Source organism: Pongo abelii, chromosome 1 (genome assembly GCF_028885655.2).
Source record: "Pongo abelii isolate AG06213 chromosome 1, NHGRI_mPonAbe1-v2.0_pri, whole genome shotgun sequence".
Lineage (NCBI taxonomy): Eukaryota > Metazoa > Chordata > Mammalia > Primates > Hominidae > Pongo > Pongo abelii.
Window position 1 is genome coordinate 165956760 of NC_071985.2, and position 26894 is coordinate 165983653.

The following is a 26894-nucleotide window of genomic DNA, read 5'->3' on the forward strand; positions in this document are numbered from 1 at the left end:
TGTTCTTGTGTTACCATACAGGAATAACTGAGACTTGGTAATTTATAAAGAAAAGAGGCTTAATTGGCTTACAGTTCTATAGCCGGTGCAAGCATGGCACCAACATCTGCGCTTCTGGTGAGGCCTCAGTACGTTTACAATTATGGCAGAAGGTAAAGCAGGAGCAGGTGCATCACATGGAGAGAGCAGGAGCAAGAGGAGCAGGGGGAGGTGCCACACACTTTTAAACAACCAGATCTCACTTGAACTCTAAACAAGAACTCACTCTCATCATCAAGAGGATGGCACTAAGCCATTCATGCAGGATCCACCCACATGATCCAAACACTTCCCACTAGGCCTAACCTTCAGCACTGGGGATTACATTTCTTTTCTTTTCACTCTTTTTTTTTTTTTTTTTTTTTTTTGAGACAGAGTCTTGCTCTGTGGCCCAGGCTGGAGTGCAGCAGCATGATCTCGAGTCACTGCAACCTCTGCCTCCTGGGTTCAAACAATTCTCCTGCCTCAGCCTCCCAAGTAGCTGGGACTACACACACCTGCCAACACGCCTGGCTAATTTTTGTATTTTTTGTAGAGACGGTGTTTCATCATGTTGGCCAGGCTGGTCTCAAACTCCTGACCTCAAGTGATCTGCTCACTTTGGCCTCCCAAAGTGCTGGGATTACAGGCATGAGTCACCACACCTGGCCACATACATCTTTTGACTCATCCAAAGGATGGTATCTGCAGCAGCTGCTCTTTTCTTCTCAGTGTCAAGCACCTCATGGCTCATTCAGCTTTGTTGGAGAAAAGAGATTGAATCATCACCACTTCCTGTGAGGTGTGCATTAAAAGCCAATGTTGACTTATTTCCTAAGAGCTTCTTAGAGACTTTACAACGCCAGTAAGTGAAGGTAAATTCAAAACCTTCAACATACAACTCTAGCTCTTGAAGACTGCGTGCACACCTTTAAGGAGGTCAGTTTTCAGATTCTCAAATTCCATATGTGCTCTTTCCTAAATTTGATCTCCTCGAAAATGAGCCGGGGTTCACAGTAATCATTCTCTAAATTCATAGTGAATAGTATCCCTCCATCTCAAATCTCATATAGTTGCCTTGGGTGTAAATAGCTCCAGAATATCAAACAAATGGATAAATGGAAATACTGGTTTTAGGGAGGGCTCCTTGGATAATTAATCAAGGCATTTTAAACATCCAAGACTTTAAGCCTTTTCCTGTCATATAGATATATGTGAAGCTTACTAAAATATTTCTATTTCAACCAATGCTGGGATACTCAGAATTTTAGCCAATTCAGGGATATTTGAGCCCATTTTGGATCTCTGAATCTAGGATATCAGAAGGAATATGGGAGACTTATGGTTATCCTCTTGGACATATATGGGATTTTTTTTTTTTCTTTCTCTGTCTCCCAGGCTGGAGTGCAGTGGTGCGATCTCGGCTCACTGCAAACTCTGCCTCCCAGGTTCAAGCAATTCTCCTGCCTCAGCCTCCTGAGTAGCTGGGACTACAGGCATGTGCCACCATGCCCAGCTAATTTTTTATATTTTTAGTAGAGACAGGTTTCACCGTGTTAGCCAGGATGGTCTCAATCTCCTGACTTCGTGATCCGTCTACCTTGGCCTCCCAAAGTGCTGGGATTACAGGAGTGAGCCACTGTGCCAGGCCATAAATGGGATTTTTGATGAACCATTACTGTTTTTTTAAACATTGAATAAAATTTATATGTAAAATTTTACTTGATTTATTTCAGATTTGGTTAACTTTATTCAATAAGATAGTAAAAGGCTATTTTATCAAATCATATCATGGCATATCTGTTTCTGTAACAGCCTAGTCTTAGTTTTTTCATCTTTGAAATGTTCAATCACTCTATTATATTTAAAAGAAAGTAAGTTTATTTAGAGCTTTAAAAATATTTTGGGCCTGGCGCGGTGGCTCATGCCTGTAATCCCAGCACTTTGGTTGGCCGAGGCAGGTGGATCACAAGGTCAGGAGATCGAGACCATCCTGGCCAACATGGTGAAACTCCATCTCTACTAAAAATACAAAAATTAGCCGGGCATGGTGGCTCATGTCTGTAATCTCAGCTGCTTAGGAGGCTGAGGCAGAAGAATCGCTTGAACCAGGGAGTCGGAGGTTGCAGTGAGCCGAGATCGCGCCACAGCACTCCAGCCTGGCGACAGAGTAAGACTCCATCTCAAAAAAAAAAAAAAATATATATATATATATATATAGTATTTTAATTCTAAAATATGCAAGGGAGTACGTAGTTTGAAAATCTTCTTTTAAGAAGACTCACGGAAAACATTTGAAAGACCACTGCATTGAAGCTCAACTTTATAAGCCAAACAAAAACTATATGTAGAAAAAAGTACAACAAACTATTAATAGTAGTTTTCTTTGGATTATGGAATTATGATTTTTTTCTTCCTTTTGCTTTTCTATAACTTCCTATTTTTAGGAGGAGTATATTATATGTGATAATTTGTAAATAATTTAAAAAATACTGAACACATTAAAGACAAGAAAAACTTCAAGGAAAGGAACGTAAATAGAGGATTCTTCCTAGTCAATTCTAGAATATGAGACAGCTGCAGGGAATTACTGACTGGCCTACTGATGTACAGATTTCACTTAGGCAAATTCAACTGTGAGTGGAAGGGGAGAGAAAGATTTTATCCCATTAACTTCCCCTTCCCGCTTGTTCTGTCTGCTTCAAAATTGACCTAGAGCCTCAGTGACTCTAAGTAAAAAAGGCCATATCAGAAATGCAATGATAATAGTTATTGTTAACAGTGACACATTATTATTATTTATTAGTATTATTGTTTGGATGGAAAATTGGTATCAATTGCTATAAACAATAGCTGATGATAAGGCAAATAAGGTTTTATTGATTCACTCTTGCCAATCAATAAGAAAAAAATCTTATGAAGTCTTTCATAATGTCCTAAATACTTTTAGAGAATTTTTCAGATAAAGAATAGAGCTCTGCTAGCTGGGCGTGGTGGCACACACCTGTAGTCTTAGCTGCTTCTCAGGAGGCTGAGGCAGGAGTATTGCTTGAACCCAAGAGATAAAGGCTGCAGTGAGCTATGATCATGCCACTGCACTCCAGCCTAGGTGACAGAGCAAGATCTTGTCTCTTAAAAAAAAGAGGAACAAAAAAGAATAGAGTTCACATGATCAAGGTGCACACCCAACATTCTGTTTTGCAGATCTTCTCATTCACTTGGCCTTCACATATAATGTAAGTGTGCATTCTAATAGTGATTGTACGTTGTCCAAATTAACAAAGATATCAATAAGATAGTCTGGTTTACAAATCTATTCATACAAACAATTCTAAAACATGAGGATTTTCTCCAGAAAGATTTAGGGTGCCATCTATTCAAATGAAAGAGTGAGGATCCAACTGCATGGAAGCCAATGGTTTTCAGTGGTTTTTACAATTCCATTGGCAATTTGAAAAGCACTATTTAAACACCTCTCTCCAAACTTCAAGTGCATTCTCAGGTATTTTCTGTTTTTGTTTTTTGCTGGTGTATACAACAGTGACTAGATTGTGCTTTCAAGCAATCATTTTAATACTTTAGTACTCAACAATTGTCAGCTTCTCAAAGTCGTATTTCAATTTAGTGCTGAAAATAATGCAGGAATGAGCTTGAAAATTCAGTTCATGAGAACGTACCAGGCTGGGCACAGTGGCTCATGCCTGTAATCCGAACACTTTTGGAGGTCAAGGTGGGTGGATTGCTTGAGTCCAGGAATTTGAGACCAGCCTGGGTAACATGGTGAAACCTCATCTGTATTTTTTAAAAATAAATAAATAAATATTAAAAATTTAAAAACATACTAGTGAATAGCATCATCCAAGTTATACATTTTTATGAACAGTTACAGGAGAAAATTCAGTCCCTGCAGGTTTATGACAATCATGGGCAGGCCTGAGTCTTCTTCTGTAATTAATGTGTTGTACAGATTACTACAGCTCTGCCTGCTTTAGCGTCATCCTAATAAGTCATATCTAGAAAATCACATTTGTGATATGCTGTTTTATTTTTCGTGATACACATTAAAATAAGCATATGGCTATTAAATAAGAATGTTTATGTAGCATCTATCACAGGCACTATCATAGCATGCTGCAGCCTCAAACTCCTGGCCTCAAGGGATCCTCCAACCTCAGCATCCCAAGTAGGGACCACATGCATGCACCACTGCGTGAGAATTATTCTTTATCATTTTGGTCTATCCATCTTTGTCCTGACTTATATACTTGTATTAGTTTGTTCTCACACTGTTATAAAGAACTACCTGAGACTGGGTAATTTATGAAGAAAAGAGGTTTAATTGACTCAGTTCTGCAGGCTTAACAGGAAGCATGACTAGGAGGCCTCAGGAAACTTACAATTATGATGGAAGACAAAGGGGAAGCAAACACCTTTTTCACATGGTGGCAGGAGAGAGAGCGAGCAGGGGAAAGTGCCACACACTTTTAAACAATTAGATCTTCTGAGAACTCACTCACTATCACTGATAGTGATAGTATCACTATCAGGAGAACACCAAGGGTAAAATCTGCCCCCATGATCCAATTGTCTCCCACCAGGCCCCTCCTCCAATTTCACATGAGATTTAGGCTGGCACACAAATCCAAACCCTATCAATACTTATCTACTTTTGAGGTAGGAGATGGTACTTCACTCCAGAGGCAGGACTTGGACACCAGACCAAATTGAGGACTAGCTAAAACAGGTCCAAAGCAAAGTAGCTTTCCATAAGACACGCCCACCAGCATGCCATGTCAGTTTACCATTGCCATGGCAACACCTGGAAGTTACCACCCCTTTTCATGGCAACAACCTGTGAGTTGCCACGCTTTTCCTAAAAATTTCTGCATAATCTGCCCCTTAATTTGCATATGATTAAAATTGGTATAAATATAAGTTCAAAACTACCTCCGGGCACATTGCCTACGGAGTAGCCCTACTCCACAAGGAGCAGTATCTCTGCTGCTGCTGTCCACTTCTACTTCAATACAAGTTTCTAGTGAACACCTCCAGATCACCCTTGAGTTCTTTCCTGGGTGAAACCAAGAATCCTCCTGGGCTAAGCCCCGGTTTGGGGGCTCACCTGTCCTACATTACTTTTACAACATTCATTTATTCAAAAAATATTTCTTTTTTTTTTTTTTGACATGGAGTCTTGCTCTGTTGCCCAGGATGGAGTGCAGTGGCACAGTCTCGGCTCACTGCAAACTTAGCCTTCTGGGTTCAAGCTATTCTCCTGCCTCAGCCTCCCAGGTAGCTGGGATTACAGGCCCCTGCCATCATACCCAGCTAATTTTTGTATTTTTAGTAGAGACGGGGTTTCACCATGTTGGCCAGGCTGGTCTCCAACTCCTGCCTTCAGGTGATCCACCCACCTTGGCCTCCCAAAGTGCTGGGATTACAGTCATGAGCCACCGTGCCCAGACTCAGAAAATATTTCTTGAGTGTGTAATATGTTCCAATAATTATTCTAGCACTGAGGATAAAGGGGTAAACAAAACAGATAAAAGTTTGGTCCCCATGGAGTTTTCATTCTAGTCTGAGAAGAGAGACAGAAAGTAAAATACAGTATTAGATGGTGATAAGCAGTTGGAGAAAATTAAGTGGGAAAGGTAGACAGTAAGTTTAATATGCTCAGAGAAGATCACTCTGAAATACAATATTTGAGCAAAGATCTAATAGAAGCGAGGAAGCAGGCCATGGAGTTAATTTGGACAAGAGCATTTCAGACAGACAGGAGATGGTGAAGAGTAAGAAAAAGAGTTCAAGGATCAGTAAGGAGGCCGGTGTGGGAAGAACAAGAAGAGAACAGTAGCAGATGAATAAAAGGAAATGAGGGTCAGAGACGTAACTGCAGTGAAGAGTAGTGGACAGTTGTGTAGGGAAGCTCTTTTGATGGTTGAGATGGGAAGCTGTTGAAGGGTATTAAGCCAAGAAGTGAAAACAATTTTATTCTACAGATTCTGGCAAAAGTAACTAGAAAGGTTGGGTAAAGTGGCCATTAACTGAGATGGGTAAAACTTTAAAAGGAATATATTTCATAGAGGAATGGGGAAGGAAATGAAGAATTTGTTTTGGAACATGTTAAATTTGAAATACGGGGAGGGGCCAAGATGGCCAAATAAAAACAGCTCTGGTCTGCAGCTCCTAGCAAGACCAATGCAGAAGGTGGGTGATTTCTGCATTTCCAACTGAGGTACCCAGTTTTTCTCATTGGGATTGGTTATGCAGTGGGTGCGACCCATGAAGAGAGAGCAGAAGCAGGGTGGGGCGTTGCTTCAACTGGGAAGTGCATGGAGCAGAGGGACGTCCCTCCTCCAGCCAAGTGAAGCGGTAAGAGACTGTGCTACCTATCCGGGGTGCTACACTTTTCCCACGGATTTTTTGCAATCCACAGATCAGGAGATTCCCTCTTGAGCCTACACCATCAGGGCCCTGGGTTTCAGGCACAAAACTTTGCGGCTCTTTGAGCAGGAACTGAGCTGCAGGAGTTTGTTCATACTCCAGCAGTGCGTGGAATGCCAGTGAGACAGGAGAACCATTCACTCCCCTGGAAAGGGGGCTGAAGCCAGGGAGCCAAGCGGTCTCGCTCAGCAGGTCCCACTCCCATAGAGCCCAGCAAGCTAAAAACCACTGGCTTTAAATTCTCACTGCCATTTCAACAGTCTGGAGTCCGCCTTGGGATGATCAGTTTGGTGCGTGGAGGGGCAGCTGCCATTACTGTGGCTTTAGCAAGCGGTTTTCCCCTAACAGCCCTAAGGAGACTGGGAGGTTTGGACTAGACGGAATTCACCAAGGTGCAGCAAAGCGACTGTGGCCAGGCTGCTTCTCTAGATTCCTCCTCACTGGGCAGGGCATCTTTGCAGGAAATACAGCAGCTCCAGTCAGGGGCTTGTAGACAGAACTCTCATCTTCTCCCTGGGACAGAACACCTGGCGGGAGGGGGCAGCTGCAGTTGCAGTTTCAGCAGACTTAATCTTTCCTGTCTGCTGGCTCTGAAGAGAGTGGCGGATCCTGACAAAAGGGATTCTCCCAGCACAGAGCACCAGCTTTGCTGAAGGACAGACTGCCTCCTCAAGTGAATCCCTGACCCCTGTGCCTCCTGACTCAGAGAGACCTCCCAACGGGGGTCGACAGACACCTCATACAGGATAGCTCTGGCTGGCATCAGGCCAGTGCCCCTCTGGGACAAAACTTCCAGAGGAAGGAACAGGGAGCAATCTTTGCTGTTCTGCAGTCTCCACTGGTGATACCCAGGAGAACAGAGTCTGGAGTGGACCTCCAGCAAACTGCAGCAGACCTGCAGAAGAGGGATCTGACTGTTAGAAGAAAAACTAACAAACAGAAAACTACAACATCAACAAAAAAGATGCCCCCACAAAAACCCTATCCAAAGGTCATCAGCTTCAAAGATCAAAGGTAGATAAATCCATGAAGGTGAGGAAAAACCTGTGCAAAAACACTGACTATTCCAAAAGCCAGAAAGCCTCTTATCTTCCAAATTATCACAACACCTTTTCAGTAAGGGCGCAAAACTGAACAGAGCATGAGATGGACGAATTGACAGAAGTAGGCTTTAGAAGGTGGATAATAACAAACTGCCAAGATAAAGGAGCATGTTCTAACCCAGTGCAAAGAAGCTAAGAACCTTGATAAAAGTTTACAGGAGCTGCTAACTAGGATAACCAGTTTAGAGAGGAACATAAATAATGTGATGGAGCCAAAAAACACAGCATGAGAACTTAATGAAGCATACACAAGTATCAATAGCCGAATCAATCAAGTGAAAGAAAGAATATCGGAGTTTGAAGACCACCTTGCTGAAATAAGACACACAGACAAGCTTAGAGAAAAAAGAATGAAAAGGAATGAACAAAACCTCCAAAAAATATGGGACTATGTAAGAAGACCAAACCTATGATTGACTGGAGTACCTGAAAGAGATGGGGAGAATGGAACCAAGTTGGAAAACACATTTCAGGATTTTATCCAGGAGAACTTCCCCAACCTAGCAAGACAGGCCAACATTCACATTTAGGAAATACAGAGAGCACCACTAAGATACTCCATGAGAAGATCAATCCCAAGACACATAATCATCAGATTCTCCAAGGTCAAAATGAAGGAAAAACTGTTAAGGGCAGCCAGAGAGAAAGGCCGGGTCACCTACAAAGGGAAGCCCATCAGACTAATAGCAGATCTCTCAGCAGAAACTCTACAAGCCAGAAGAGAGTGGGGGCCAATATTCAACATTCTTAAAGAAAAGAATTTTCAACCCAGAATTTCATATCCAGCCAAACTAAGCTTCATAAGTAAAGGGGAAATCAAATCATTTCCAGACAAGCAAATGCTAAGGAATTTCGTTAACACCAGGCCTGCCTTACAAGAGCTCCTGAAGGAAGCACTGAATATGGAAAGAAAAAAACCAGTACCAGCCACTGCAAAAACATGCCAAAATATAAAGACCAATGACACTATAAAGAAACTGCATCAACTAACTTGCAAAATAACCAGCTATCATCATGATGACAGGATCAAATTCACACATAACAATATTAACCTTAAATGTAAATAGGCTAAATGCCCCAATTAAAAGACACAGACTGGCAAATTGGATAAAGAGTCAAGACCCATCGGTGTGCTGTATTCAGGAGACCCATCTCACATGCAAAGACACATTGGCTCAAAATAAAGGGATGGAGGAATATTTACCAAGCAAATGGAAAGCAAAAAAACAAAAACAAAAACAAAACTAGGGCTTGCAATCCTAGTTTCTAATAAAACAGACTTTAAACCAACAAAAATCAAAAAAGACAGAGAAGGGCATTACATAATGGTAAAGGGATCAATACAACAAGAAGAGCTAACTATCCTAAATATATATGCACCCACTATAGGAGCACCCAGATTCATAAAGCAAGTTCTTAGAGACTTACAGAGAGACTTAGACTCCCACACAATAATACTGGGAGACTTTAACACCCCACTGTCAATATTAGACAGATTAATGAGACAGAGAATTAACAAGGATATTCAGGACTTGAACTCAGCTCCAGATCAAGTGGACTTAATAGACATCTAAAGAACTCTCCATCCCAAATCAACAGAATATGCATTCTTCTCAGTGCCACATGACACATTCTAAAATAGACCACATAATTGGAAGTAAAACACTCCTCAGCAAGGCAAAAGAACTTAAATCATAACAAACAGTCTCTCAGACCACAGTGCAATCAAATTAGAACTCAGGATTAAGAAACTTACTCAAGGCCGGACGCAGTGGCTCACGCCTGTAATCCCAGCACTTTGGGAGAACGAGGAGGGCAGATCACGAGGTCAGGAGATTGAGACCATCCTGACTAACACGGTGAAACCCCATCTCCACTAAAAAATACAAAAAAATTAGCTGGGCGTGGTGGCAGGTGCCTGTAGTCCCAGCTACTCGGGAGGCTGAGGCAGGAGAATGGCGTGAACCTGAGAGGCGGAGCTTGCAGTGAGCCAAAACTGCACCACTGCACTCCAGCCTGGGTGACAGAGCGAGACTCCATCTCAAAAAAAAAGGAAAGAAACTCACTCAAAACCACACACTACGTGGAAACTGAACAACCTGCTCCTGAATGACTCTTGGGTAAATAACAAAATTGAGGCAGAAATTAAGAAGTTCTTTGAACCCAGTGAGAACAGAGAGACAATGTACCAGAATCTCTGGGGCACAGCTAAACCAGTGTTTAGAGGGAAATTTACAGGACTAAATGCCTACATCACAAAGCTGGAAAGATCTCAAATCATCACCCTAACATCACAATTAAAAGAACTAGAGAAGCAAGAGCAAACAAATTCAAAAGCTAGCAGAAGACAAGAAATAACTAAGATCAGAGCAGAACTGAAGGAGATAGAGACACGAAAAACCCTTCAAAAAATCAATGAATCCAGGAGCTGGTTTTCTGAAAAATTAACAAAATAGACCACTAGTCAGAGTAATAAAGAAGAAAAGAGAGAAGAGTCAAATAGACACAATAAAAAATGATAAAGGGAATATCACCACTGACCCCACAGAAATACAAACTACCATCAGAGAATACTATAAACACCTCTACGCAAACAAACTAGAAAATCTAGAAGAAATGGACACATTTCTGAACACATACACCTCCCAAGACTAAACTAGGAAGAAGTCAAATTCCTGAATAGACCAACAAGAAGTTCTGAAATTGAGGCAGTAACTAATAGGCTACCAACCAAAAAAAGCCCAGGACCAGATGGATTCACAGCCAAATTCTACCAGAGGTACAAAGAGGAGCTGCTACCATTCCTTCTGAAACTGCTCCAGACAATTGAAAAGGAGGAACTCCTCTCCAACTTCTTTTATGAGGCCAGCATCATCCTGATACCAAAACCTGGCAGAGACATAACAAAAAAAGAAAACCTCAGGCCAATATGCCTAATGAACATCAATGCGAAAATCCTCAATTAAATACTGGCAAACCGAATCCAGTAGCACATCAAAAAGCTTATCCACCACGATCAAGTTGGCTTCATCCCTGGGATGCTAGGCTGGTTCAATATACACAAATCAATAAATGTAACCCATCACATAAACAGAACCAATGAAAAGAACCACATGATTATCTCAATAGATGCGGAAAAGGCCTTTGATAAAATTCAACATCCCTTCATGTTAAAAACTCTCAGTAAACTAGGCATTGATGGAATATCTCAAAATATTAAGAGCTATTTATGACAACCCATAGCCAATACCATACTGAGTGAGTAAAAGCTGGAATAATTCCCCTGGAAACCGGCACAAGACAAGGATGCCCTCTCTCACCACTCCAATTCAACATAGTATTGGAAGTTCTGGCCAGGGAAATCAGGCAAGAGAAAGATATAAAAGTATTCAAATAGGAAGAGAGGAAGTCAAATTGTCTGTTTGCAGATGAAATGTTTGTATACTTAGAAAACCCCATCATCTCTGCCCAAAACCTCCTTAAGCTGATAACCAACTTCAGCAGTCTCAGGATACAAAATCAATAAAAATCACAAGCATTCCTACACACCAACAATAGACAAGCAGAGAGCCAAATCATAAATGAAGTCCCATTCACAATTGCTGCAAAGGTAATAAAATACCTAGGAATACAGCTTACAAGGGATATGAAGGACCTCTTCAAGGAGAACTGCAAACCACTGCTCAAGGAAATCAGAGAGAACACAAACAAATGGAAAAACATTCCATCCTCATGGATAGGAAGAATCAATATTGTGAAAATAACCATAGTGCCCAAAGTAATTTATAGATTCAAGGCTATTCCCATCAAACTACCATTTACATTCTTCGCAGAATTAGAAAAAACTACTTTAAATTTCATATGGAATCAAAAAAGAGCCCATATAGCCAAGACAATCCTAAGCAAAAAGAACAAAGCTGGAGGCATCACACTACCTGACTTCAAACTATACTACAAGGCTACAGTAAACAAAACAGCATGCTACTGCTACAAAAACAGACACATAGACATATAGACCAATGGAACAGAACAGAGACCTCAGAAATAACACCACACATCTACAACCATCTGATCTTCGACAAACGTGACAAAAATAAGCAATGGGGAAAGGATTCCCTATTTAATAAATGATGCTGGAAAAGTTGGCTAGCCATATGCAGAAAATTGAAACTGGACCCTTTCCTTACACCTTATACAAAAATTAACTCAAGATGGATTAAAGACTTAAAATATAAAACCTGAAACCATAAAAACCCTAGAAGAAAACCTAGGCAATACCATTCACGACATAGGCATGGGCAAAGACTTCATGATGAAAACACCCAAAGCAATTGCAACAAAAGTCAAAATTGACAAATGGGATCTAATTAAACTAAAGATCTTCTGTACATCAAAAGAAACTAGCATCAGAGTGAACAGGCAACCTACAGAATGGGAGAAAATTTTTGCAAGCTACCCATCTGACAAAGGTCTAATATCCAGAATCTACAAGGAACTTAAACAAATTTACAAGAAAAAATCAACCCCCTCAAAAAGTGGTCAAAGCCTATGAACAGACATTTCTCAAAAGAAGACATTTATGCAGCCAACAAACATGAAAAAAAGCACATCACCACTGATCTGTAGAGAAATGCAAATCAAAACCACGATGAGTTACCGTCACACACCAGTCAGAATGGTGATCATTAAAAAGTCAAGAAACAATAGATGCTGGTGAGGCTGTGGAGAAATAGGAATGCTTTCACACTTTTGGTGAGAATGTCAATTAGTTCAACCATCGTGGAAGACAGTGTGGCAATTCCTCAAGGATCTAGAGCCAGAAATACCATTTGACCCAGCATCTCATACTAGGTAGATACCCAAAAGAATAAAAATAATTCTACTATAAAGATACATGCACATACGTATGTTTATTGCAGCACTATTTATAACAGCAAAACATGGAACCAACCCAAATGCCCATCAATGATAGACTGGATAAAGAAAATGTGGTACATATACACCATGGAATACTTTGTGGCTTTAAATTCCATCTATATGCAGATGACACTCAAATTTCTATATCCAGCTTGGTCTCTTCTCTGAATTCCAGGTTCATATGACCCAACTGATTCAACAACTCTATCTGGATAACAGGCATTTCAAACTTTTTTTTTTTTTTAACTTTAAGTTCCAGGATACATGTGCAGAACGTGCAGCCATAAAAGAAAATGAGATCATGTCCTTTGCAGGGACATGGATGGAGCTGGAAGCCATCATTTTCAGCTAACTAACACAAGAACAGAAAACCAAACACCACGTGTTCTCACTCATAAGTGGGAGTTGAACAATGAGAACACATGGACACAGGGAGGGGAACAACACACACCGGGGCCTGTCAGAAGGTGGGGAGCAAGGGGAGGGAGAGCATTAGGGCAAATACCTAATGCATGCGGGGCTTAAAATCTAGATGACGGGTTGATAGTTGCAGCAAACCACCATGGCAAATGTATACCTATGTAATGAACCTGCACATCCTGCACATCTATCCTGGAACTTAAAGTAAAAAAAAAAAAAAAGTTCGAAATGCCTGTTATCCAGATAAGATGTTGAATTGGTTGGGTCCTATGACCCTGGAATTCAGAGGAGAGACCAAGCTGGATATAGAAATTTGAGTGTCATCTGCATATAGATGGTATTTAAAGCCACAAGCATGAACGGGATTACCAAGAAATTAGATATAGACTATAGATAGAAAAGGAAAGAAGTTCTAGGATTGAGCCCAGAAAATTCCTATGTAAAGATATCAGAAAAATAAACCTAGGCATTTCTTTTTCTTTTTAGCTGAGCAACTCAGAACCAAAGAAATTTTTCGACTAACTCTCCTTAAGAGGGTTACCAGAAAATTTTTGTATTTACAATTGGAAAAGTAGTTAACTGTATATACCATGAAACTATGGAATCTTGAGACTAAAATAGACCTTAACCTAAAGGATGATAAAATTCAACTTGTTGGTTCTTCAACAGCAAATACTTTGAACTTTAAAAAACTAGCTTACTGGGTCATTCATCCAATTTCAACTTACGGATTTAATTTTACTCAAATTATGGGAAATAATTGAAAAATGAACCTCCAGTATAAAGTAGGTAGCTTAGAGTACATATGGACATGTTCAGACAAAGGAGGAGGATCTAGTTCTAACTCAGGGATTTGGGCAGGGGGACCACTTTAATTCCACAAGTATTTATTGAGTGTCTATAACATGTAAGACACTTGACAGAGTACTTCGGGAAATACAAATGTGAATGAGACCCTGTCCTGTTCTTCAGAAAGATTACAACAGAAATAAAGGGGAAATAAGAGAAGCAAAATGCGATTAAGAGCCATGGAGAAGCCGAGACAGGTCACGGAGGTTCAAGCTGAAGTGTGGAATAACTGCAGCTAGGAACTCTAAAAAGCCCCTAGGTATCACTCTCCGCCTCCTGACTTGTCTTCTTTTTCACTGCAAATCTGCTTTCCCCACGGGGTGGCCAACAAGGCTAACAGCTCCCAGGTCTCACACTTCAGACTTTCTGCCACAAGAAAGAGTCCCCAATGCTCCCCCTCCAAGTACAAAATGCTAAGAAATGCACCCAGGGGCCCATTCAGCCTCTGGACTAACTGATGACAGGAAAGAGGATCTGATCGTGTAAAAAGAACCTGGTAAATTGTGTGGGAACCCTATGATTAGGAGTGAGTGGGCTGGGGTGGGAGGTATATCAGTTAGGTTATTATCACTACAATGTTCTATAACAAAGTGCCCCAACTAGTGGTTTAACACCACTATCATTCATTTTCACGAATCTGACGGTTGGCTAGGGCAGCCCTGCCAGGCAGTGATGACTAGAGTGGCTGTACTCCATTCTAGTGGAATGGTAGGTCTTAGGAACCCAGATCTCACTCCTCCTGGGCCCCTAAGCTAGACAGGGAACACAGGAGCCTCTGAAGTTTAGGCTCAGAGCCGTTCTAACACTGCTGCTATTGCCTGACCAAGCCATTGGGCAAAGAAAGTCACATGACTGGACACTAAGTCAAGGGGAAAGAAATACCTTCTGCCCACAGTGAAGCTATTGTTAGAGTTGGGGACAGGGAAGCAGGAAGGGTGGCACCAATCTTTTAATCTACCACAAGGGGTTAATGTGAGAACTAATTCTCAGAAGATAGTGAGAGACAGGACTAGCTGGATTTCCTAGGCCGACTAAGAATTCCTAAGCCTAGCTGTGGAAGGTGACCACACTCACCTTTAAACACGAGGCTTGTAACTCAGCTCACACCTGACCCATCAGGTAGTAAAGAGGGCTCACTATTATTTTTAGCCTAATACCTATTTAGGCTATTAGGCTATTTAGGCTATTAATTAGGCTAAATAGGTATTTAGCCTAATACCAATTAGGCTAAAAGCAGGAGGTAAAGAAATAGTCAAATCCTCTATCGCCTGAGAGCACAGGGGGAGGGACAGTGATTGAGATATAAACCCAGGAATTCAAGCGGGCAGGGGAAATCCCCTTTGGGTTCCCTCCCATTGTATGGGAGCTCTGTTTTCACTCTATTAAATCTTGCAACTGCACACTGTTCTGGTCCATGTTTGTTCTGGCTGGAGCTGAGCTTTCGCTCGCCGTCCACCACTTCTGATCGCCGTTGTCGCAGACCCACCACTGACTTCCACCCCTCCGGATCCGGCAGGGTGTCCACTGCGTTTCTGACCCAGCGAGGCACCCATCGCCGCTGTGGATCGGGCTAGAGGCTCGCCATTGTTCCTGCACGGCTAAGTGCCCAGGTTCATCCCAGTCGAGCCGAACACTAGTGGCTGGGTTCCACAGTTCTCTTCCGTGACCCACAGCTTCTAATAGAGCTATAACACTCACCGCATGGCTCAAGGTTCCATTCCTTAGAATCCATGAGGCCAAGAACCCCAGGTCAGAGAACAAAAAGCTTGCCACCATCTTGGGAGTGGCCTACCCCATCTTGGGAGCTCTAAGAACAAAGACCTGCCAGTAACAAAGGGATGTCGGGTAAACAAAGCAATAGGTATCCAATGTAGTATTATTACATTGGATACAAACACAGTAAAATGAAGTAGCTAGTAGATTTTATCAGTTCCAAAATGCTAGAGAGCAGTACGAAGAGAACTAGTTAGCCCCTACAATCTTTTCTTTTCTTTTTTTTTTGACAGAGTCTGCTCTGTCGCCCAGGCTGAAGTGCAGTGACATGCATGATCTCGGCTCACTGCAACCTCTGCTTCCCAAGTTTAAGCTATTATCCTGCCTCAGCCTCCTGAGTAGCTGGGATTACAGGTGCCCGCCAACACGCCAGGCTAATTTTTGTAGTTTTTAATAGAGACAGGCTTTCACCATGTTGGCCAGGCTGGTCTCGAACTCCCGACCTCAGGTGATACACCTGCCTCGGCCTCCCAAAGTGCTGGGATTACAGGTGTGAGCCACCACATCCAGCCAGAAAAGGTATTTCTATCCTTCTGTTGTGCTTATATTTGCAATAGTCCAAAGTTTTTTAAATTGTAACTGACAGAAATTCAACTCAAACTCACTATGTGAAAAAATGGGAATTAATGGAAGAAGAATGGGGCCTGTTATAGAATTGATGGAATTTCTGTGGGGAGAAGGTAACTTCAGGTATGTCAGGGAGAGAAATTTCAAACTTGACAGAACCAGCACTCACTCGTGCTTGCAACATCCACCTCTCATCTGCTTAAGTCTTCTGGGCCTCATCGTCTCCTCTAGGTGTTTGCCCCATGGAAGCCCAGGATTACAAACTTCTCACTCAAGAAAGAGTCCCTTCCTAGAAAAAAAAAAAAAATCTCAGAGAAGGACTCTGAATGTTCTGTCTTGGGGCCTGTACTCACCCTTTAGAACAATTCCTTTCCCTAGAGAACTGAAGTTCTGTGATTGACCAGAACAAGATCATGTGCCCATCCCCATGGACTGGGGTGGAGTGATGTACTATAACCAACAGTCCACCCACAACTACTTGGAAAGGGGGAAGAGCAATTTCTCCAAGAAGAAGGGTATAGCTGTTAGCAGATAATGGTGAAGACAGGGGAGATATTATGCACTGATAAATGTCTCTAGGCTTAGATTTACTTGTCTGGGCATGTTGAACATCTTGGTTTTTGTCTTCTCTGGGCATGTCTAAAGATCTGGTAGGGTTCATATTCTTGGATCTGATTACATGAAATACCTTGGAGTTTCCTTGCAAAGACTTGAATCCAAGGGAAGAGAATGCCATGGCACAGAAGCATGCCTTAAAGATAATGGGCCAGGATAAAAGGAGTAAGGATTATGGGTGTAGCACTATTTCTGTCTGTCTGTCTGTCTATCACTCATATTATTTATTGGACCAGTCCCCATGAATTCAGGCCTGAGTCCTAGAGTGAAGGGGGTTCAATAAAAATATGGGTAAATATTGAAGGCTGTTTCACAGCGATCTCTGTGAGACTCTAAAGGGCAACAGATCAGCAGTATTCATGACAACAGTTTCTGTGGTAACCTGAGACCACACCCCAGTGTAGAGATCTGCACCCTCAACATCAGGTACCAGCGGCATTAGCATAGACATCGACAGGCACTGTGGCGGTGGCAGACTTTGCAGGTCCACAAAATTATCACTTTTGACATTGCATGCACATGAGACATGATCACATGAAGCCGCAGTAGGAGAGGAATTGACTGGGCTCAGCTGAGAAGCTCTTTTGGCCTACATGATGTTGACTGGGGCTGCAGTCATCTGTTACTCAAATGGTCTGGAATATTCAAGATGGCTCATTCAAAGGCCTGGCAGTTCATGCTGACTGGCACCTGGGAAATCAGCTGGGGCTGTTGACCCTCAGTTTTTCTCCACATGGCTTCTCTGTGCCTTGGGCTACTCACAGCATATTGGTTGGTTTCCAAAAACAAATATCCCAAAAGGAGAGAAATTGGAAGCTGCAGATACCTGAAGCCCAACCTTAGAAACTACAAAATATCACTTCTGCCACATTCTATTGATTGAAACCAACCACAGAGCTAGCCCAGATTCAATGTGGGAATGGTTTCTACAAGAATATGTGATACTGGGAGGCATGGTTCATTAGGGGCCATTTTGTAAATGAGCCACCACAGCCAGACAATGCAGTTTTGTGACTCTTTTAATGATCCTGTTTTCCCCGTAGACTATCTAGGAAACATATTATTGTTAAAATGTTATTCACTCAGTTATGTATTCATTAATTCATTCAACAAATATTTAGTTATCTAATGTATGCCAAACACTGCACAATAGTGAAGATGTTAAAGTGAATATGACATGGTCACTGAAATGAACATAGACATGGGAACAAACAGCAACAATGCAATGGTATGAGGACCAGAAAAGAGGTGGGAAGAGGGTACAGGAGCACAGAAAACAGGCTTCTTTTGATAATTAAATTAGCTAATTTACACAAAATACTTAGTGTTAAGTTCATACTTAGTGTTAAGTATTCATCCTACCATATTAGGATATGGTAGACATTCAATATTTTATGTACATATTTGAGACAGGGTTTTGCTCTTGTTGCCCAGGCTGGAGGGCAGTGGTGCAATTTGGGCTCACTGCAACCTCCGTCTCCTGTGTTCAAGTAATCCTCCTGCCTCAGCCTCCTGAGTAGCTGGAAATTACAGGTGTCCGCCACCAAGCCTGGCTAATGTTTTGTATTTTTAGTAGAAATGGGGTTTCAGCATGTTGGCCAGGCTGTTCTTGAACTCCTGACCTCAGGTTATCCACCTGCCTTGGCCTCCCAAAGTGTTGGGATTATAGGTGTGAGCCACCACCCCCGGCCTTCTATACACCACATACCGGCATGTATGCTAATGCCGCTGGTACATGATGTTGAGGGTGCAGATCTCTACACTGGGGTGTGGTCTCAGGTTACCACAGAAACTGTTGTCATGAATACTGCTGATATGTTTAAATTCATATTTAAACAATTCAGTATTTCATTCTCAGCGACTAGGTGAAGAGTGAAAAAGGGGGCTGAGATGGAGCAAGTTTGGGAAGGAATATAAATTAACACGTAGACATGTTGAATTTGCAGTGCCTGTGGGACCCCCAGTGGAGATGTTTGGTAGCAATCACAAAATGAAACTGGAATTTCAGAGATAGATCAGAGTGAGAAATAGTAATCCAGGAATTATCAGTAAGTAGGTAATAACTTAAATTTTGGATATGGGTGAGATGATGTAGGGAAAGAGAATAGGTTGTGGGAAGATAGAAATCTGAAGGGAGAACCCTGGAGAATACCAGCATTTAAGAAGCTAGAAGAAAAAAAGAGCCCACATAGTTACAACCAAATCAGTCAGGAGAAATCAAAGGAATTATAGGAGGACTTTGACAGAGTATCAATCATTCTAGAATTAATGAAAACTTATCAATATTTAATTTCACATTTAGTTCAAAGATAATAATGGTATTTGACATTAACTTTCAATTAAATTTTGTTCATGGGGTTTTAAAATAAAACATTTTAAGTAGCTTAAGAAGACATGTGACTGTAATACAAGACGTGAATACAGAAGAATGGTTATAGTTATCAGCATGAATAATCCTTTTTGTCAACATTTGAATTAGGAAAACAACTCTTCTCTTACAAAATTTCTTTTTTAAAAAGGATCTTCCTGTTTCTATAAGGAATGCCAATATAAAAGAGACAAATCAGGCCCCAGTAACAGTGAAAAGTAAAGAGATATACAAAGTAAGAAAGTGGTTTAGGCATTAATTCAAGAGCTTCACTGCTCTGTAGTAATGATTTCATGAATCTAGAATAGGTGTCAAGATGGGCAGGATTTGAAGGAGAAGCCAAGTGTTGAAAGAAAGAATCATTCTGAAAACTCACCATATAGTAACAGTAGCTTCACCATCAACTGGAAAAGGGCACATTTGGGGAAAGTTGTTTTGCAGCTATTATCAATATTTGTCATCATTTCAAGTCATTATTATTTTTTATTTTATTTATTTGTTTTTTAGTTTCAAGCACCTAAACTTTGGTATGCTGCCATCAAGTGGTAGGAGGGTCTATAAAAGTAAGAGAATATAGTTTTCTCTGCATTTTACTCTTTTTGAAACTACTTATGAAATTGCATTTTATTCTATTCAAGCTGCACACACATACACACACAAACACACATTTACTTATTATTGATCCCTGTGGCATATTCTGCTGATATCCTGCCTAGATTCCCTCAGTCCATTCTCAAGGTCACCTACAGCTTCATAGAAAAATTTTTTACATGCAAGGGCATCTTACTTCAAGCACCTGTGTCTCTCTGCCTAAGGATGGTTTCTGGTCTCAGGAGTGTGCTCAGTCTACTTGTAGGGAAGGCTGGAAGTGCCAGAGACATAATGTCCCAGAAACAACCATCAATTCATGATAGATGGGATTTGCTGAATAAAAGCACTCCAGCCTCCTCACCCATTGAAGGGGCAGTTCTGCACTGTGTTCTACATTAGTTCCATCAACTCTTAGATGCTACTCTGAGAAATTGAGCCCCAGTTTCCCACAGCAGTGACCCACTAATTAATGCATTGACATTTCATCTTTCCTTGCTTCACTTCGTCACACTTTCTGGGATCACCTGCCAGATAAACTCCTTATGCTCAAAATCCTTGTTTTTGCTTGGTCTGCTTTTGAGAGAGCCAAAAATAAGACAATAGTATCCTTTGTCATGATATTTATATATTCATTATCAATTCACCTTTAATTTTACTTTCAAAGCAAAAATCCTCCCCAGCGCTATATTAAAAGCCATGCTACTTATTTTCAAACAGTCTAAAGATTTTTTTCTTAGCCGCTTGTAAAATGTGTCTTGAGTCACAGACAGGATATTTACCCTAAGTTTTCTTTGGGGAGCACATGCATAGCCTTTGATTTTGTTATGCTGTGAGAGGAAGTGGAAAGATCCTGGGCTTTGAAATGAAAAAAAAATTAATCTCTCACTATCTAAGAAAGTTGTCAAGTTATTTAATCTCTCTGAGAATCAGTGGTCTCATTTATGAAATAGGCATAGTTATACCTACCTCTTAAACCTACAGGGAAGATTAAGTAAGGTTATACTCTGAACACAAGGTCCAATTAAAGTGGTTTATTCTGTAATGAAATTTTGTAGACCAGGCCCGACACAGTGGCTTATGCCTATAATCCTAGCACTTTGGGAGGCCGAGGTGGGTGGATCACCTGAGGTCAGGAGTTCGAGACCAGCCTGGCCAACATGGTGAAACCCCGTCTCTATTAAAAACACACAAAAAAATTGGCCGGGCTTGGTGGCACACACCTGTGGTCCCAGCTACTTGTAAGGCTGAGACAGGAGAATCGCTTGAACCCAGGAGGCGGAGGTTGCAGTGAGCCGAGATCACACCATTGCACTCCAGCCTGGGCAACAAGAGTGAAACTCTTTCTCAAAAAATAAAAAATAAATAAATTTAAAAAAATTTCTGTGTTGCTGTATTTATAAAATACCTGTGAGAGCAAGCCAATGGGAGAGGCTTCAGCTCTGCATAACGCAAAAATGTTTCTGCCATTCCTTTAGGTAAAAGTGCCACAAAACTGGAATAAAGAGTAGAGAAGCATTTAAAATGGGATGGCTACAGAATTTTCTTTTATCCATTCTGAGTTTTTCCATTTTTCATTGGTTTATCTTTTACTTTTAAACTCACCAAATTATTGTTTTAGTCTTTAGCTTTATATAATTTGTAAAAATGTTCTTTTGAATTTAAAAAAAATTTAAATTTTTTATGTTTTACTTTTTTGAGACAGGATCTCACTTGGAACAGGAATTAAAAGAAATTTAAAAATGTGTAAGCAAAAACTCAATTGTATGTAAGAAAAACCAATTCCCCCTGAGGAAGAGAAAGAGCTGAAGTCCTTTAAAAATTGACTGCCTGTTTTTCTGTGGCTAGTGAGCCTTATCTCTCCCTTTCCCAGACATTGTGAAGACTCTGTTTCTCTAGCTGTGCAGCTGCAAGGTCGCTAAACAGATAATCTCAAGTCATAAAACATGTTGTTCCTTAAAAAGTAAGAAATAATGTAATGCATGTCTTAATTGAATAATGGTGTTTGTTTCTCGCTTCTGTAATATGCTTCCCCCTGCACAAATCTCCCCCCGCCCCATGAAATACTTAAAAGGTAGCTTAACTCTGTTGGGACTCAGTCCTTTGGATGTTGATCTGACTGGGTCGGTGCACGTAAATAATTAAATAATTCCTCCTCAACCCCTCGGTCTCTCTGATTCCTTAATTATCCCACTGCACACTCTGTCACCCAGGCTGGTGTGCAGTGGCATGATCTCGGCTCACTGCAGCCTCAACCTCTGGGGCTCAAAGGATCCTTCTACTGCAGCCTCCTGAATAGCTGGACTACAGATATGCATCACTACACCCAGATAATTCTTTTTTAATTTTTAGTATAGATGGGGTCTTGCTGTGTTGCCCAGGCTGGTCTTGATCTCCTGGCCTCAAATGATCCTCCCACCTCGGCTTACCAAAGTGATGGGATAATAGTCCTGAGTCCCTGGACCTGACTTGTAAAAACTTTTTTGAGCGCCCAATGGAAAGAAATTTCAAACTTTTTTTTTTTTTTTAAGAGGCTTTTGACTTTTCCAGTCTCACAAGAAGAAAAAAGTCTTTTGGCCATGTTGAAGTGTTTTAATAACTTCTTGGCTGCAAAAATAATACATTAACAGTTTCTACTATGAATTAGTCTGTGCATTTAGAAAATACAAAAGTATACAAAGTAGAAAAATATTTCGAAGACATACTTTACCACCCTAAGATAACTATCTTTTAAGGATGCTTTATTACAGATCTTTTTCTTTGAACAGAGACTCATACTTTGTCTTAAAAGAATCATTCTGTATATAAAGCTTTCTAACCTTATCATTTTTTCAATTAACACAATATCATACACATTTTCCTATGTTATTACGTATTTCTTCATACCACTTGTAATAATAGCTGTATCATATTTATCATCCCATGGCTAGACAAAAATTTTGACAAGAAAATCTAAAAATAGTAATTCAGATCATAGGCTTTGGAAAAAAATATAACTGGGTTTAAATTCTGAATCTGCCATTTACTAGATTAATGATCTTGATCAGAATATTTAATATCTCTAAATTCATTTTTTAATCTATAAAATGAAGAATAAATGAGACAATGTATGTGAAAATGCAATAGTTGACACATAATAAATCCAGTAAGTAAGAATTCAATAAATAGATGATAGATGTTATTATCCACTTTTAAATTTTTTACCATTATAAAAAATATTAAATAAAAATCATCGTTACAAATTTTGTTCATTTCTCTGACTAATTTCTAAATATTAATTTTTGGAAGTGAAATTGCTGAGTCAAAGATTAATGCATATTTGAAGGTTTTTATATAAATTGTAAATTCCCATCCTAACAATGTACTGTTCAACCAGTAGAGCATAGATGTGCATCTTTCTCTGTTCCTTTCCCCAGCTTGCCAAGATGATAAGAAAAAGATTATATTTTATTGGCTTAATGCACATGACTTCGACTATGTCATTGAACATCAAAGATATAATTAATGATCATTTGTAGGTATTCTTTTGTAAAGTGACTATATTCAGCATACATTCTTTTTCATTATGGTGTTTGTCCTTAGTGATTTGTAAAATTTTAAGATACTCTTTGTTTATACACATTTCCAAGTTTAACCTATTTTACATTTTTAATGACTTTTTTGACATACAGAAATTTTAAATATTTATGAAGTCTGATCTAACAATTTTTTACTTTAAATATTTTGCTTTTGCATGTATAGTAAGTGAAGCCTTGCAAGATGCTTAGTCCATTTTCTGTTGCTTGGAACAGAATATCTGAAAATGGGGAATTTATAAAGAAAAGGAATTATTTCTCACAGTTATGGAGACTGAGAAGTGCAAGGTTGAGGGGCCACATCTGGTGAGGGCCTTCTTGCTGCTGGGAGGTCTCTGCAGGGTCCCACGGTGGCATAGGGCATCACATGGTGAGGGGGTTACGCTTGCTCGCTTAGGTTTCTCTTCCTTTTCTTATAAAACCACCAGCCCCACTCCCGTGATAATCCATTAATCTGCTAAACCATAATTCGTTAATCCATTCATAAGGGCTCTGCCCTTATGACCCAAGAACCTTCTAAAGGCCCACTAAGCTGGGTCTTGCCTATAGGACAGCTACTGGAGAGGCTGAGGTAGAGGATGCCTTGAGTCCAGGAGTTTGAAACTAGCTTGGCCAACATAGCAAGACTTCATCTTTATTTAAAAAAATATAAATTAAGGCCTCGCCTCTCAATACTGTCACACTGGAGATTAAAGTTCAACATGACTTTCGGAGGGGACAAATATTCAAACTGTAGCAGATGCTTTACAAATGAATATGTTTACTGTTGTGATCTTTAAAAACATAAGTAAATATTAAGTTGTGGTCTTTAATAGAAGAAAAAGACTTATGGGGAAAAAGCCTAGGACTGAAGAAGTCAAATTTTTGTGAATATGAGTTTTCTTAGAACTTATAATCAAGTTCAGGTAGCAGTTTTTGAGCTATGTTGTGTGGATTGTGTGGTGTCAGGGAGAGTGCTGGAGGCATAGAAACATAATGAACGTTTCATGTACCTGCTTTTTGCTAGGCACTGTGCTTGGCCTAGCAAAAGTAAATGACTAGTAAATCATTTACTTCTCAGACCAGCCCTCTGAGATAGTTAAACTCTCCATTTTATGGTTTCCTTTCATTTGACAAATATTTGTTGAGCATATTATCAGTCTCTAGGCTTACTTCTATAGAAAAATAAATCAGACTGGTTTATACACAAAGAGAACTTACTGGATCATGTTAGCTGAAGAGGTCTAGAAGTAGCTGTAAGTTCAGTGATCACTTGACCCTGGGCTCAAATGATATTGCCCAGGTCCAGCTCTCAGTTTGCTTCCCCTGGATTGACTCCACTCTCAGGATCTTCACAGTGACTCCCATAGCATAAGGCTGAAATTGTCATACCAGGCAGACTAGAAGAGGAAGTCTTCTTCCCTGAAGGCTCAAAGTCCCGGAATAAAATTTTCTGGGCCCTGACTGGCCTCCCATTAGTCACCTGCTTCTCCCTGAGCCAGTCACTGTGGTCAGGGTGTTGTGATCTCATTGGCCTAACATAGATAACTTTCTCCATCCTTAGAACCAGGGGGCTGCAGAAGTTCTGAAGTCCCTGTGCTGAGGGAACGGCATGAAAAGACACAGATATAAAAAGCCCAAAACTTTGTAAAAATTCCCATTAAGTTACAAGGTAGTCACTTTCTGTACCATGGGTTTGCTGGAAAGACAATCAGAACTCAGTTCAACATAGAATGGGCTCAGATGGTAGAAGTTCTATATTCTATGCTGCATGGTTTTGACTGAATTTTGAAGGGAATGTCAAGCCTAGGAAGGAAACAAAGGGAGAAAAAAAAACACACACACAAACAAGAAAGAATCCCAGGGTACAATGATATTTACAATAGGCAGAGGAAGAAAAGTAGGAGAGAGTTGTGTAGTTGAAGCCAAGGGAAGGGAATGTTTCAAAGAGCCAGAAGTAAAACACGTCCAATTCAGAAGAATTGTCAAGTAACATAGGACCTGAAAGATGTCCATTGGATTCACAAATAAAAGAGACAGAAGGTAATTAAGTGACCAACCAGCACATTACCTAGAATAAGAGAGGTAATGGGCAGAAGTTATAACAGGTAGTGATCAGAGAGGACTTGTTAGAGCTTAATATTTCAGAGTTAGAGGATAATGAAGTAAAGATAGCTTTAATCTGGAAAGATAATGAGTTTTGAGGCAAAACTATTGGCTTAATGGATTTAATATGGAAAGGAACATTGAGAAAGTCCCCAAATCTGTAAAAGTGAGAAATGCCTGGGAATTTGTTAGTAAATATGTATGGGGAGATAGTTGTCATGAACCTCAGAAGAGGTAGCTTTTCCTAAGGAAGAAGAAACCTAAAGATGTGAAAGGAACATTAGGAATGGTGAAGAATACTGACACTTCTCCCAGGCTTCATGGTTTGTGTAGGGCAAGGGGAAAAAAAATGCTCTTTTCTCAAGAGAGGACAGAAGGCAGGGGTGGGGAATCACAGGATTTTTTCACCATTTGGGGATGATTCAGTACAAATTTTGATACTTTCTAAACCTAGTAGGTATATAGTAAAGAATTTATAGGAAAGACCCTCTTGCCCAAAGAAAAGAAAGTCTGGCCTTTGCCCTTGCCTTCTGAGATATAATCTCTGGGCCCTAGGAATGTTATGCCTGATAGAAAGAGCTTTATTTGCCTGGAGACCTTGAGTCATATGGGATAGTCTAACAATGTGATTTAGGATAGGGAGGTGGCCTCACATGCATAGTCTTAGAGTAGGGACTGGCCACTCCAGAAAGATCAACAATGTGATTTAAGGCAAGGGCTTGGGTCACGTGGTATCCGTCAACTTGGAGATAGAGATTAACCATGTGGTTAATCAACCGATTATGCCTGTGTGATGAAGCCCCACTACAAACTCTGAACACAATGATTGGGTGAGCTTCCCTGGGTGGCAGATCTCCATGTGTGCATTGTCATTCAACAATGCTAGGGAGTAACCTGTCCTGACTCCACAGGAAGAGGACAATAAAAGCTCCACATTTGTTATTTCAGGACTGACTCTGCCCTGTGAACTTCTTTCCTTGGCTAGTTGTAATCTGTAACCTTTCCCTGTAATAAACTATAACCCCAAATACAACAGCTTTCAGTGAGGTCTGTGAGTCTTTCTAGCAAATTATCGAAACTGAGGGTTCTATTCAGGGTTTTGACGGCCCCCTGAACTTGGTGTCAGAAGTAAGGGCACTTTTGGGGAATGTGCCTTCTAACTTTGTAGTTGGCCTACTTCAAAGGAAGTAGGAAAAAGTCTGCAGATTTTATTTTCTTTGCTTTCTTATAGTATACAGTTTATATTTTAAGAAATCGGTATACTTTTAAAATAAAACATTCATTAGGCTCCTTTACCCAGTATTTATCTATAATAGGTTCATGAACTCATTCAGTAAATACTGAATTTAACTGAGAGCAATTAAAGCAGTTAGGAAAAAATCCACTTGAATTCTTTTTTGTGTACATTTACCAAACATTTGTTATTAAAGAGAAAATACTTCTTACTTTGTGTTATATTAATAATTGTATTACTAATTATAAGATGCTGGGCAAATCACATAGTTTCTTTGAATTTCAGTCAGGTCTTTTCTAAAATCAAAGATAATACCCTTTCCATAGATACAAATTAAG

At 40.3% G+C, this 26894-nt stretch overlaps 1 protein-coding gene across 2 annotated transcripts in view; it reads right to left on the reverse strand.

Moving 5' to 3' along the window:
• The window catches only part of IL23R (interleukin 23 receptor), a 123925-nt gene extending 99200 nt beyond the window's left edge, over positions 1–24725 (reverse strand). For both annotated transcript variants that reach the window (XR_008514362.1, XR_008514361.1), the window contains exon 1: positions 24438–24725. The gene's annotated coding sequence lies outside the window, so the exon portion shown is untranslated. The remainder of the gene's footprint in view (positions 1–24437) is intronic.
• Between the last annotated feature and the right edge of the window lie 2169 nt (positions 24726–26894).